At 40.4% G+C, this 15,192-nt stretch overlaps 4 non-coding genes across 4 annotated transcripts; all 4 read right to left on the bottom strand.

Moving 5' to 3' along the window:
- Positions 1-1,175: 1,175 nt before the first annotated feature.
- Positions 1,176-1,339, bottom strand: LOC119653280. The gene has a single exon (XR_005249676.1). It is a non-coding gene; the product is annotated as a U1 spliceosomal RNA (small nuclear RNA).
- Positions 1,340-3,806: 2,467 nt separating this feature from the next.
- LOC119653290 lies at positions 3,807-3,970 on the bottom strand. The gene has a single exon (XR_005249685.1). It is a non-coding gene; the product is annotated as a U1 spliceosomal RNA (small nuclear RNA).
- A 1,145-nt stretch (positions 3,971-5,115) lies between these two features.
- LOC119653288 lies at positions 5,116-5,279 on the bottom strand. The gene has a single exon (XR_005249683.1). It is a non-coding gene; the product is annotated as a U1 spliceosomal RNA (small nuclear RNA).
- Positions 5,280-11,207: 5,928 nt separating this feature from the next.
- LOC119653286 lies at positions 11,208-11,371 on the bottom strand. Its single transcript, XR_005249681.1, has one exon. It is a non-coding gene; the product is annotated as a U1 spliceosomal RNA (small nuclear RNA).
- Positions 11,372-15,192: the final 3,821 nt, after the last annotated feature.

Raw genomic sequence — 15,192 nt, 5'->3', positions numbered from 1 at the left:
ATGTCTGGAATTTCATGGAGTCCAAATCAGGGGACTTTGTTGGAAGATTTACACATGAGGGTTGCAGGCAAATTTACCCCTTGCCTTCGTACAGTCGAGCAAAGGGAACGTGGACTTCAGAATCGTCAGTTTGCCATGATTTAGTCATTCAGAATAACGCCAGACTGATAAAATATTGATTGTGTAAGGTCAACCAAAGAAGATCCTGATTTTTTCCCCAAAGGGTGATGAATTTTTAGGCTGTGGATACCATTCCAAAACAAAGGAACAATCAAGCCAATCGAAGACACCAAGTGTAGTTAAATATCAAGATAATGCTCATTTATTTCTTCGATTGCACAGGTGTTGTTCACGCGGGGTTCGTTCTCCCGGGTCAAGTTGTCAACCAAAAGTTATATCTGGAAGTTTTAAAGAGATTGAGGGAGAGTAGTTATAAGATAAATGTGATTTATTTTTGTTCCGCAGACTTAGAAGGGACATAAGAAGAAAGCGTTTTGCCACTGTGAAGGAGATAAAACCAAAATCGCTAGAAGCCATAAAGAGCATTCCGATAAGTTGATTTAAACTGTTTTGAACAATGAGCGGATTGTTCGGGAAGTACGTTGTTGTCAATGGCGAATATACTTTGAAGGTGATCGAAGTTTGGTGTAAAAATAAAGAAAGAAAGTATGTGGAATATCCCGATTTTGGGGGGACTCCATAAATAGTCTTTATTTGAAATATTCATACATAGCACTGGTTTGGCTATAGGGACCGACGTTTGATTATTGAGTCCTATCATGAGTTGGAAACCTCCGCTTTACCCGCATAGCTTTGGGATCAGTGACAATATTTCCACCTAAGACTTCTAGACTTGTAAATTGTATCGACGATACGTTAGTGTCAGGACTGTAGAGGGAAAATACCAGACCCGCGGTGGAAAGCGTAGAGTTGTTCCTGAAATTGCAGAATCAACCCAGTTTTACTATTTACTATATCTTTTATTAATGTGGGGGGTTAATGTGAGTATTATTTGCAACCGCGCTCGGCATAGTCATGCACTTCTTATCCTTCCTCCTGAAATTTAGCAATAAAATTAAGTGGCAGCAGATTAATTAGTCCCCGTTACAGAGAATTTTAACAAGAACTAAATTAAATCGTACTACAACTTCTAATTTTTTTTAGGAATTATTTATGTCGGGACGGCGCGAACGCCATTCCCGGCTACCAAAAATTGCACACACGAGTTATCCGCATTAGGGATAATCGCGGAGGTCAACTCGACCCAAGTGCAATGGCCAAGCCTCGATCCGGGGGAACCGCCTTAATGATCACGGTAACCCCTATGCCAGGTAAGTATGCTTTCTCATCACCAGAACTCAGCTTATATGGAAAGGATAACACGGCAAGGATATGAATTATATCAACATGAAAAATCCTGGGACAAGGCCTTTGGTATTTATTAAAGCATCATTTTTCGTAAACGATATTTTTTTTTGGATTTTACTTTTGAGACTATACTACGTCGAGTAATAATCGATTAGGGAGACTTGAGCTCTCTAAAACTCTTATTTTACTGGGGCTTTTAAAAATAACATTTTATTACGTTGAATCCGCCAATCAACATTAGAAAACTGCATTCTAACCATAGTTGAAATACATACTTCTACATCAAGGCTTAGATTTATAATTCATTAGGGTTTTGATGTGCTACTAATAAAAATCGAAAACCGCATCACATGATGTAGGTATGAAAGTCAGGCATAAAATTAAACGAAGCAAATTAATCATTCCTCGACCAGTGCAGTCCACCATCAAGACTTAAAATCAAATCACATCTTAAAACAAAATATTTGTGTAGACTCAAATCAACTAAGGTCAACTCCACTGAAGTTTCAATCTCTTCAGTTTTCTAAAAGAGAAGGAATAAAAAAATGCCAATATTAATTCTATTTTGATTTTATGCAAGTTTGTTTTTGTCCTTCCCCAAATATTCTTCTCTTATTCCCACATCAGTATGACTGATCTAAATTATTAGGTTGTTGCAAATGAAATGTCGGATATTTGAGTAAAATTTCAAAAAACTATAACTTTTATGAAAATTAATTTTATTAGTCAAAATAAGAACTAGCAGCTTCAATGCACTTCTCCCAACGAGATACAAGGGCATTTATTCCAGTTTCGTTAAAGGCTGGGTTTCTAGAGCTAAGAAATTCTTCAAAGGCACTTTTGACAGCTACTTCATTGCTGAATTGTTTCCCCGCCAAAAAGTGATCCAAATGCTTAAAAAAGTGGTAGTCGGTTGGCGAGAGGTCGGGTGAATATGGTGGATGAGGAAGAGTCTCATATCGTAATTCATTTAATTTTTGGACCGTCATTCTGGAAACATGAGGTCGGGCGTTATCATGGAGCAGTATCACTCCATCTCTGTTGACCAATCTAGGCCGCTGAACACGTAATTTCTCGTGCATTTCATCAAGTTGGGCACAATATTTCTCTGCATTAATTGTTTCACCACGCTCCAAAAACGAATAATGAATAATTCCAGATGCAGACCACCAAACAGTTACCATTACCTTCTTCGGGTGAAGGCTCGGTTTTGGCATGTGTTGTGGAGGCTGATCGGCATCTAGCCATTGCGCTGATCTGCGACGGTTGTCGTACAATATCGACTTTTCATCGCATGTCACTATTCTGCGCAAAAAGGGATTGTTCCTGTTGCGGTTGAGTAGAGAACTGGACATTTCCATTCGCAGCGCCATGTTTTGCTCGTTGAGTTCATGCGGAACCCACTTATCAAGCTTCTTCACCTTTCCGAGCTGTTGTAAGTGCCGAGATACTGTCGAATAGTGTACGCCTATTTTCTCTGCAATGTCACGAATCGATGATCGGGAATCAGATTCCACTATCAAACGCAACTCGTCGTTGTCGATCGATGGTCCTGGGTGTCCACGAGGTTCACTTTGGAGGGTCATGTCGCCTGATCGGAATTTTTCGAACCACCGCTGTGTCGTTCGTTCGTTTGCTGCGTCAGTTCCAAATGCTCTGCAAATGTTTCTGGTTGCCTCCGCTGCGTTGTGACCAAGTTTAAATTCATATAGAAAAAGTAGACGTTTTTGACTCCCTTCCATGCTTTTTTCTTTGAGTTTTACTTGGAACTTCAATGACGATTGAAACTGAAATGACTCCTTGATCGAACGAACGACTATTTATACTCAATTATCCCATACCACCAGAGTCACCTTGCGGCAGTTTTAAACATTAAAATCATAACTAACTTCACTTCATTGAAAAATCCGACATTTCATTTGCAACAACCTAATATTTCAGATGGACGGATACCAGCCAAGGAGGGAGCAGGCAAATGAGAAAATATTTACTCCTACCCTCATGTTATTAAATATCCATAAAATGGAACTGTATAACGATTTTTCAATTATACTTTGAATTATGTATACTAATTGTTCCCTTAAATCTGGAAGGCAGAAAGTGGCTTCACTGTACCATACTCAGCTAACCATAGACTTAAAATTCAAGGAATAGACCCGATAATAGACCCCTGCAACCAACACTTAAGAGTGCAAATATCAACTGTTTAATTTTTCAAAAAATATAACACCTTTATGTATTATAATTACCAGCATCAATATCATGCAATATCTAAAAGCTATCAACTATTAAGCTTCAGTAAATTTAATGAAGCAAAAAGATGACCACAAATCTCTCCTCTCAAACTCTGTTTACAGAGAATATACAAGGGATTTACAAAGCTCATCTCAAAACTCCGCCTACTACTCTACGACTAATTTTTGTTTAGGATTAATTATGTCGGGACGGCGCGAACGCCATTCCCGGCTATCAAAAATTGCACACACGAGTTATCCGCATTAGGGATAATCGCGGAGGTCAACTCAACCCAAGTGCAATGGCCAAGCCTCACTCCGGGGGAACCGCCTTAATGATCACGGTAACCCCTGTGCCAGGTAAGTATGCTTTCTCGCCGTCACAGTCCAGCTTATATCTATTCGAAATCACGACAAGGGTATGAATTATATCGACGTGAAAAATTCTAGGACAACGGTTGTTATCGTATCCTTTTTCCTAAATAGAGAATGAAGTTGAGATAAATTCATTGTAATATGAAGATCTAAAACAATTTCGTTTTAAGATTTTGTGTAAAACTAAACCTTATTAAAATCTGTTTCCTGGCTAGCTCTCTATTATATGCATCTTTATCACAAACAGGTACATCGTTTAAAAAAAGGATTTAGCAACTATGAAATTCTACAAATGTATCCAATGGGATAGTGAGGCAGGACTTAGACTTAGTTTTGGAAACTACCTAACAGAAAAACATGAAATGCGCCCGATTCCGATTATCTTTCAATTAAACTTAATAATAGTATTCCAGCCAAGCTTTGGGCGGATTTACTTTCGATATAATTCGCACCCGTGTTGTATTTTGCGAATTATAAAAAGGACCGTATAATACCCGCGAACCGCTTCGGTTAGGCAATTTATTCCCAGAGAAAAGGTAAGGAAGCGTCTGACGAGTTGCCTCTGTCCTGGTACGAAACCGTAAACCTTCTTCCGCTGCATTTATATTTTTTTTTTTTATATGTTGACCGGGAAACTGAACTAAATTCATCCTATGAATACTACTGCAGTAGCATAAATAACAGCATAATGTACAGTATTGGAAAGATTTGTGCACCAACTCTGGCAGTGCCTACAAAGTTCACTTTCATGCGAATTTATTTTACATCTTAAGACAAGATACTGACGTCATAATTAACGGGCAGAGTTGACACATATTACTGAAACTTTCAAATAGCTACTTTTCTCTATTACTTGTAACATAATCATCATCGACTAAAAATCAAGATTCGAAACCCAAGGCAACAAGCCTCTGTGAAACTCCTAAAAATGCAAATTCCACCAGTTTTAACTTCTGCAAAAAGTACAATTGCGAAGCCTGTATTATAATAAACTTGGAGTGCAGCAGTTTCTAAAAGCTATCGACCATTGCGGCTCCAACGGAGAGATGATGAGAAGTCTCTCCCCAAAAGCAACGACAGAGATAGAGAGTTTTACGAAACTCTCTCCTAGAACTAATTTTTGTTTAGGATTATTTATGTCGGGACGGCGCGAACGCCATTCCCGGCTACCAAAAATTGCACGCACGAGTTATCCGCATTAGGGATAATCGCGGAGGTCAACTCGACCCAAGTGCAATGGCCAAGCCTCGCTCCGGGGGAACCGCCTTAATGATCACGGTAACCCCTGCGCCAGGTAAGTATGCTTTCTCGCCGTCGCCAGTCCGCTTTTAAACACACGAAAACACGACATGGGTATGAATTATATCCACAGAAAATTATTTCATAGCGAAGCACACAGAAATGTTTCGAACTTGACATGTAGAAAATGCCCACACTTTTCTAAATTGAGGGTTCAGTTGCGTTCAGCTCATAGTATCGCTCGTCGGAGTGAGGAAAAACTCCGAGGAGAATGTACATTTGTAATCAAATGACGAATCGTGCGCGTTACTTGAAAATTTGAACAGAAATTTATATTTCGCGAGCAACCGGAATGTATTATCAAATTAAAAATAATTATTGAAACAATGAAGCAATATAAAAGATTAATTATCACTATTATACCGTATTTCGGGATTCAGTTCTTTCCTTCTTCAGTGTTTATTTCCTTCTGAGAAGAGGAAAAAATAGATGCTGAAAACAGGAACAAGGGAAGGAAATAAACACAGGAAGAGGGAACAACTGATTTCCGAAATACGGAATCTATTTGAATAAACTGTATTATAGCGAATTCTATTGTTATGTATACCATTTAGTCCGGCTTATTTTTAGTAAGAAAAGCCGAAATGAAAAAAACTTAATTTCTCTGAAATGCTGAATAAGAATTTTTATTTGTAATATACCGATATTTCGAGGACCAGTTCCTCAGTGAGTTATAGTCGTATGGATTTTTTTCTTTTTTATGTTCTCATAATCTGAATTCAACCTATAAAATCAAGTAATTGTTATCATCAGAAATGCGCAATCTTTGCTTCAGTTTTTGATACTCAGATTAAGTTTCGTTCTGAACTTTTATTTTAACTGAATTTTTATAATCAAATCTTGGCAATTTTGTCGTCAGTTGTTTGATATTCATTAAAGATTACTTGATTTCGTTCTGTTTCCGGTTGTTTCTATTATCTTGGTGATATCTTTGTTATTGAAAATGAGTTTATTAAAATTCAAAATGTAGGCAATGACAACAAATTAAATTGATTTTGAAAAAAACTTTGAACATATGTATTATAATTAATTCATATTTCAAACGCTATCTTCAAAATAGAAGAATTTTTAAAATAGTACAACAAAGATTCAATGTCAGATGGTTCCATTGTAAATCTTTCAGTCACGCAGTTTTTATAAAATTGAAGGAAAATACCCTCTTAACCAGGATACTATAACTCACACAGGGCTTGACTATGATCTGTAATTATCCTGGATTACTGAGAACGACCAAACAGGCATCACGGGTTGTAATTGTTCCCGTAAATCTCCAAATACCGGCCTTTACGGACGAGCAAAAAATATTTTCCCGTGTAAAGTTAAAAGATTTTTATGTTGAACTTTGACTTTTTTGTCCGAAAGAAGGGGCTGATTTGCGTTGAATATTTGGTTGCAATCACGAAGACAGTATGTCTGACTGTCCCTAATATATCAATCCCTCTTGGTTTCGGAACCCAAACAAAAAAGACTATAATTTTAGGGTTCCCTTGGTGAATGTTAAAACACATTTACTTCTTTGTTGAGGCACCTTCCAAACATTCAGATTCATTTCAGACAGCCTAAAACAACAACAAATCCGTCTCGAAACTCATAAAACCGTCCAAGTCATCAACAGTAATGGAGGGATTTTCTTTGGAACGTGAACACTCTATTTCTGGAGTTGATTCCCGGTCCACAGCAGAGGTGGATAGTACCATAAAAAACCTGAAATCAAACAAAACACCAAGCATTGACAACACACCGCTGGAAATCCTGAAAGGTTGGAGCAGCTATTTGGTAAAGTAGAGCCACATGCTGATTCAACCAATCTGTAAAGAGGAGCTACCGGGTGACCAATGTAAAAGCATCACTCATCCAATCGGCAAAAAAAATAAACTGGTATGCGAAAATTACAGAAGAGGTTTGCTACTATGGAACTCATACAACGTATTCCCCAAAGTCTAAAGAAAAGACTGAGACTTTACGATGAAAATCTGATTGGCATATATCAAGGCTTTTGGGCCGCGATCTATAACAGGTCAGTACTGTATAGTGAATAATTATAACGACAGCGGCAAAACTGTACTTCTACAAAATGATCATTAGACCTGTGATATGTTTTGATAGCGAAGCGTGGACCTTAAATCAGGCAACAATAAAAAATGCTAAGTGACATTGAAAGGAAGGTCCTATGAATAATATTGGGGGCAGTTCACGCGGGACATGAATAGAGCGCCAGGTGCGACAACAAATCCTATGAAAGCTATGATGAGCCAGGAGTCAGGAATCAGCCTCCACCATCTTACGAGTACAAAGACTCCCATGCGATGTGAGAAAAATGACAGAAAAAAAAACCAGTCGGAAAACCAAAGGAAACACAGGAAGACAATCTCGACGATGACGCCGAATTAGGCATATGCAATTGGAAATGCGGTCACTGCACGAAGCTAGTTGGAGGCAAATATTGAAGGAACCTAAGGTCCGAAACGACTTAAAGCCCTGAGGAAAAGGAGAACAATAGATTCACAAAATTGTCTTCGAAGTGGACTATTGTACAGAAGCTGCTGAAAATTAGAAAAAAGTAGTTTCGACTAATTCTAGAAATTCTAAAAAGTAGTTTCGACTAATTCTAATTTCCAAGCATTTTTAATAATGTAAAAAATTAAAGAGGTAAAGGTTAAAGGTATCCGGATAGCTGAGTGGTTAGAGCACAAGGCTGTCGTGCGGAAGGTCGCGGTTCAAATCTCACTGGTGACAGTGGAATTTGTATCGTGATTTGACATCGGATACCAGTCGACTCAGCTGTGAATGAGTACCTGAGTCAAATCAGAGTAATAATCTCGGGCGAGCGCAATGCTGACCACATTGCCTCCTACAGTATACTGTAGTGTACCGTTACGGTCTTGAATGAAGTGCTCTAACACACTTCAAGGCCTAGATCCAATATGGATTGTTGCGCCAACGATTATTATTATTATTATAAAAAATTAAAGACCGCGACTACATTTCGAAAGAATTTCATATACATAAGATGGATTATGAGTAATCTATAACGTGTAGAAGAAAGTGAAGAAATTATTTTTTTAGATTGCCTTTTTGGTAGGTTTGCAGGCAGGACGATATAGAGTCCCGTATGGCAACAATTTTGGACAGTGCAAATAATTCAACTTAGTCGAGTTAAGCAAGCATGGGGGGCTCATATGTTCAGTTCTTCTCCCTCGGAACTGTAGCTAGTCGATGAATTTAACTTTTGGCAAATAATGTCATCATTCGACGATTCCGTAGTCTACATAATGACGAAATCTATGAGCAATATGATGACCGTCAGGTTGTGGATAAAATCAGGCTCAATAAGTTACGTTGGGCAGGTCACTTAATCCGTATGGATGAGGATAATCCAGCCCGGAAAGTCCATAAGGCCAACATCTATGGTAGAAAAAGAAGGCGAGGCAGACCCTGCCTGAGATGGAGCGATGACGTAGTTCAGGACGCCAGACAGCTTTTAGGATATCGAATTCGTGGACCTCGGCGCAAAACCGGAATGTCCTATTGAATATTTCGTGTTGTCGAAGGAGTTTTTCTACATTATCCCATAAATGTTCTACAGGATCAAAGTCGGGAGACTGCATGGAGTATTTAGAGTGTGAGAAATATTATATAAAACCCGAGACCAGCGCTAGCTTTTAAAATTTCCTTAAGAATATTATGATAAACAGTCCTGTCCATATTTTGGTCGATAAAAGCAAGTTTCCCAACATCAGGCGATGCCATACACCCCCAGACTAATACTCCACCTCCACTCAAATTTACTATATGCTTACAATATTTTTAAACTCGAATTTGGTACGGGCCCTTCTCCAAACGCGATGGACGTCATTGAAAAATGTATTGTTTTTGAATAAAAAGGAAATCAAGAATTTTAATACTCTTTCAAAGCTGTACTTTCTCTGTAACTTTGGGCTGAAAAGCGAATAGCTTTATGATTTTTTTTTTTCAGATTTTTCGAGTGGTTAAAGAAATCATCACTTTCCACCCCTCCCACTCCCCGCATGTCTAACAATTCTCAAAACTAAGACCAGCTTTGAAAAGTACTGATCGACACCTTTCATTTGATACCCCACATGACTATATTCAGTGAAAAAAAATTGTACACCCTCCTCTCACATGTATGGGGACCCCCCCCCCCCCCCTCCAGTCTGAACGTAGAAGGATATCACTCACTGCATGTCCGGACGTTCACAGTTCCCACTTTCTCATCAAATTTCGTGTCAATCGGTACAGCCGTTTCTGAGATAAGTGCGGGGTATAGACAGACGGACAGCAGACAAACAGAGCCGTTGTCGTCGGATTCGCAGATGACTTTGAAGTGGTCATAACATCCAATTACCCCAACGAAGTACAGATATATGCGAACGAGACTATATGGACGATCAAGTCAAGCTTAAAGACCATGGGCTGGAGCTTACCGAATACAAGACGGAGTTGGTGCTCTTTACAAAGCGGCGGAAACATAAAACCATTAAAATTTGCATCGGGGCGCATGTTGTTAGCGCTCAGCCATCGCTGAAATATCTGGGAGTAATATTCGACTCCAAGCTGAGCTTTAAACTTCACTTATAGCTTACTGGGCAGAAAGCGGCGACAATCAGCTCAACACTGGCAAGAATGCTTTCCAAATGTAAGCGGCCCGAAGTACAGTCGACGATTACTCTTATCGCGAGTCGTCAACTCTGTACTTTTATACGCGGCACCAGTGTGGGCGTCGGCGTCGAAGAAAATCGTAGACAGCTTCAAACTACATATCGATTAAGCGCTCTCCGAACATGTTGCACCTACCGAACAACATCTTATGAGGCAGCATGCGTAATTGCGGGGATGATCCCGGTGGATATTCTAACCAATGAGGCAAGTCGTCTGCACGAAAATCAGGAAGCAAGCCTAAACAAGCAAAGTGAGCGTTTGCAGTCACTGGCTGCATGGCAAACAGCATGGGACCAGACGGAGAATGGCCGGTGGACACACAGGCGGTAAGACGAGTTACGATCTGACTCAGTTCTTAACCGGACACGGTGAATGCAGGAGTTACCTCTATAGGTTCGGCCTAGATAAATCGCCCGATTGTCCTGTGAAGGTACAGCCGAAAGTGCAGAACACGTTTTCTTCACCTGCCCACGATTCAAAAGCTCAAGAAAAAAGCTTGAAACAGAGCTAAATACCCGTTTAACGGTGGAAAATCTGATAAGGTACATGGTGCAATCAAATACAGCATGGGAGGCGGCAGTTGCAATGGTGAAACGGATCCGCCAGCAACTAAAAGCAGCGGTAGCAGCTCGTTTAGAGTGAACAGCTGAGAACTGAACAGCCTCGCGAAGCAATACCGAAACGGTGGTCCCGCGGGGAGAGTGTGGAAAAAATATGGGAGGTTTTAGTCGGTAAGAATCCGGCATGCGTATCCATGATGGATTTCCCCCAGCCAAAAAGACAGACATTGAACTGATTTTAATAAGGTCTTGTTTTGCAAAAAAAAAGCCTTAAAAATGGTGCTTGTTCAAAAAGATGCCGCAATTTCTAAAATCCTTCCATTATAAACCTTATCTCATTTTCCATCCCCAATTATTTATAAGGAAATTTGACCGTTCTATAAATGCCACTACATTATAACTGAAATCGAAACCAGGAAATAAAGATTCAGCCATATATGTATGAATCGAAAAGACGACAATCTCTCCACAGGAAGCAATACCCCTAAATATTCAACAATTTAGATTGAAGTAGCCTCATCGGAGCGACTACTGACATACTCTTGGCCTAGCCAGAGAGCTCAGAAAGGAAGAAACCAACGTGTCTCTCTCTCAAAGCAACGACAGAGACAATAAAGGGGAATTATAAAACGCACCCTTTAGATCTCCGCCTACTACCCTTAAAACAAATTTTTGTTTAGGAATTATTTATGTCGGGACGGCGCGAACGCCATTCCCGGCTACCAAAAATTGCACGCACGAGTTATCCGCATTAGGGATAATCGCGGAGGTCAACTCGACCCAAGTGCAATGGCCAAGCCTCGCTCCGGGGGAACCGCCTTAATGATCACGGTAACCCCTGCGCCAGGTAAGTATGCTTTCTCGCCGTCGCCAGTCCGCTTTTAAACACACGAAAACACGACATGGGTATGAATTATATCCACAGAAAATAATTCTATGGCGAAGTACACAGAAATGTTTCGAGTTTGGCGTGTAGCATGTGCTCACACTTTTCTGAATGGAGGATTCAGTTGCGTTCAACTCATAGTATCGCTCGCCGGAGCAAGAAAAAACTCGGAGAAAGATGTGCCTTTGTAATATAATGACGAATCGTGTTCAAATTTCAATCTAGTAACGATAAATTCGTTTTATGAAAAAGCAAGTGCAGTTACTTGATTCTGTCGTAGTTTTTTCCTTCTAAAAAATATTGAGTATTTAGCCCAATATTAAAAACCTTAGACCCTTTGAGTCCGTATGGATTGTCCAAGGTTTTGGAACATTTTTTAAAATTTGTTTTGCGTTGCTTTATCACAGAAAACAGCTGTTTCCTGCGAACTTAGGGCAAAAGATGCGGTAGAAGTGCACATTGTGACATGCAAGTCAATCAAGACGGAGGAAACTGATAACTTGGTGGTGTTAGTCTATTTTTGTATTATTCTTATGAAAATGTAAAATTGTTCTTTTACTTTCAACATGTAAAGAAAAACTTTTAAGTTATATCATACAAAAATAAATAGAAAAGAGGATTGGCACATTTGGGTCGCATGAAACCCAAACAAATTAACTGACACCTGCACAGTGGTGCAACTAGAGGTCAAAACTCAAAAATATGCATAGTAACTAATCTATGATTGGTTGAAATCCGATCATTCACTATCAGTGGCAATTCATTATGGTATAAACACTTCTAATAAAAATATTTTTACCTGAGCGAGAATGGGGAAGTTCCGGAAGTTGGCACATCGCATTTTCAATGTGAACCGTGTTATCGGTGACTCGCTACCTGTCGCATGTTTGCGTTCTTTTTGTGGAAAAGATGATATTTATTCAAATTGCTAGCCAAAGTCTTAAAATGAAAGTTTGCCTTGGAAGATATTTTTCTTTTTTATTGGCTAGAAGTATCTAACTTATTCAAATACCTATTTCGAGGACCAACTGTCCCCTTCCTCAGTGCTTTATCTTCTGAAAAAATGCACAATTGCTGTGATTATAGTATCTTAATTAGGCTTCTATTCTTCTCCTAGTCCTTCCTAAAAGTTTCACTAAGGTGGAAAATTGTTGCCTCTGTCCGTGTTTAGCCTTTTTTCGGGGGGAATTTTCAAGATGTGGACACTCTCGCTGCTCACTTCCTTCAAGATGTTGGCGTTGTCTAACGACAAATGGTGTCCCTGCTCTATTATGTGTCTAGCAACCGCGGACCTTCTGTATGAGTTATTCTTATTTTTAGCGGATTCGGCCTCCCCTGGTGTGAACTAGTCATTTTGTTAGCCCGCAGTCTGGGAAGGAAATCTTATAAATGTCGCCTTTTTCGTACTCTTTTTTGTCTTTGACTGATTGTAACCGGATCCTAAAAGGTATCGCCTACTGTTCGAGGTAACCCGGAATCCACGTTTATGTAGCCGCCTTTTGACGTTCTGCGCCCGACCCGAATAGGTTAATGTTATCCATTGCCTAGGTTCTGTGTTCACCTCCTCGAAGAGTGTTGAAAGTTGCTATCTTGAGGTCTGGCGTAGTTTCTTTTATCTGATTTACGATGAGGTTCCTGTTGTATCCGTTTTTCTTTGCTGTTTCCAGAATGTAGTTCGTTTCTTTATTTCTTCTCTCTTCCTATTCTGTGAATCAAAAAGTTGCCGCTATCTCATGGTGGAAATCGTGATTTGAGGTGTATGTGATGGTTTGTTGTGGCTGGGTCGGTTTCCGGTAGATGCCGAATTCAAAATCCCCTCTTTCCCGCATTATTTTTATGTCTAGGAACGATATCTCCTCTTCCATTTTCGATCTCCATGGTGAAATCGATGTTCCTGTGTGCCCGGTTGAGTTTCTCGAGAATTGTTCCTGCTTCTTCCCTTTTGATAATTGCTAATACACCATCCACGTATCTGATCCAGAATCTCGGGAGTGCACAAGCTTCCTCTAGTTCATTTTTAGGTTCTCCATAAATACCTCACATAGCAGCGGTGAGGGGATTGCCCATTTCTGCCCCGGAGGAATAGGATTCACTGATGCACATAAAAGCCAGTTTCTTATACAGTTTAGCCTTCTTCCTCCATTCGGATGAATTTTCTTGTGCCATGATCCAACAAGTGTAGAGCTTCCTTCATCGCTACACTTGGGAACAGCGCATTTACGTCGAATGACATTAGTATTTCATCACATGCGTCCTCTTCAACCTAGCCCTGGAGAAAGTGATTCGCGATGCCAATGTAAATGCGAGAGGCACCATCCTCTTCAAGTCCACCCAACTACTACTAGCCTACGCTGACAATATCGACATAATGTGAAGAACAACCCGAGATGTACAGTTTACCTTCATCCAGATCGAGCAGGCGACGCGAGATCTTGGGCGGCACAATAATGAAGGCAAAACTAAGTACATGGTGGCAATGTCAGCGCCAAAACCAAAAGAACGAACGACATCGAATCACACTAGTCAAACAAAAACAATGAAGATAAGAGACTACAACTTGCAGACCGTTGAAAATTTCTTCTATCTAGGGTCGAAAATCACAACAGATAACAGCTATGACGATGAAAGTCGCGCACCATTGTTGGCTGCCAACAGAGCCTATTTCAGCTTACAAAACTGTTTCGCTCGAAATGACACCATAGCGTCAAAGCTCTTACTGTACAAGACTATGATCTTGCCAGTCCTCATGTATTCCTCGGAAACTTGGGTTCTTAGCAAGAAAAATTGCGAACTCTTGGTCGCGTTCGAGAGAAAAATCCTCCGAAGAATTTTTGGCCCCCTACATGAGGATGGACGATTCCGTAGCCTGCACAATGACGAAATCTATGAGCGATGCCATGACCGTCCGATTGTGGATAAAATCCGGCTCAATAGGTTACGGTGGGCGGGTCACTTTAATCCGTATGGATGAAGATGATCCCACCCGGAAAGTCTATAAGGGCAATATCTATGGTAGAAAAAGAAGACGAGGCAGACCCTGCCTAAGATGGAGCGATGGCGTAGGCCAGGACGCCAGACAGCTTTTAGGGATATCGAATTGGTGGACCTCGGCGCAAAACCGGGATGTCTGAAGTTCCTTATTAAGGCAGGCCTAGACCGGATACCGGTTGTTGCGCCGTTGATGATGATGATATGTGACAGTGGACGAAACATGGATTCACCATTTCACTCCGGAGTCAAGTCGGCAGTCAGCTGAATGGCGTACGACCGGTAAAAGCCGCCCGAAGCGGCCAAAAACACAACAGTCGGCCGGCAAAGCGATGGCGTCCGTATTCTGGGATGCGAATGGTATAATTTTTATTGACTACCTTGAAAAAGGAAAAACCATCAATAGCGACTACTACATGGTGTTATTGGATCGTTTGAAGGCCGAAATAGCGAAAAAAACGCCCACACATGAAGAAGAAGAAAGTCATCTTTCATCAAGACAACGCACCGTGCCACAAGTCAATCAAAACGATGACCAAATTCAACGAATTAGGCTTCCAACTGCTTCCTCATCCTCCGTACTCGCCGGATCTGGCCCCCAGCGACTGCTGGCTCTTTGCGGATCTCAAAAAGATGCTCCAGGGAAAAAGATTTCGCTCAAATGAGGAGGTGATCGCTGCTACTGAGGCTCATTTTGAGTCAAAAGGCAAATCGTTCTACAAACATGGCATTGAAAAGTTACAGAAGCGTTGGAATGATTGTATAACCCTTGAAGGAGATTATGTTGATGAATAGGTGGAAA

Source organism: Hermetia illucens, chromosome 3 (assembly GCF_905115235.1).
Source record: "Hermetia illucens chromosome 3, iHerIll2.2.curated.20191125, whole genome shotgun sequence".
Classification (NCBI taxonomy): Eukaryota; Metazoa; Arthropoda; class Insecta; order Diptera; family Stratiomyidae; genus Hermetia; species Hermetia illucens.
The sequence above is the reverse complement of the archived record's forward strand: the minus strand, read 5'-3'. Positions and strand labels throughout refer to the sequence as shown.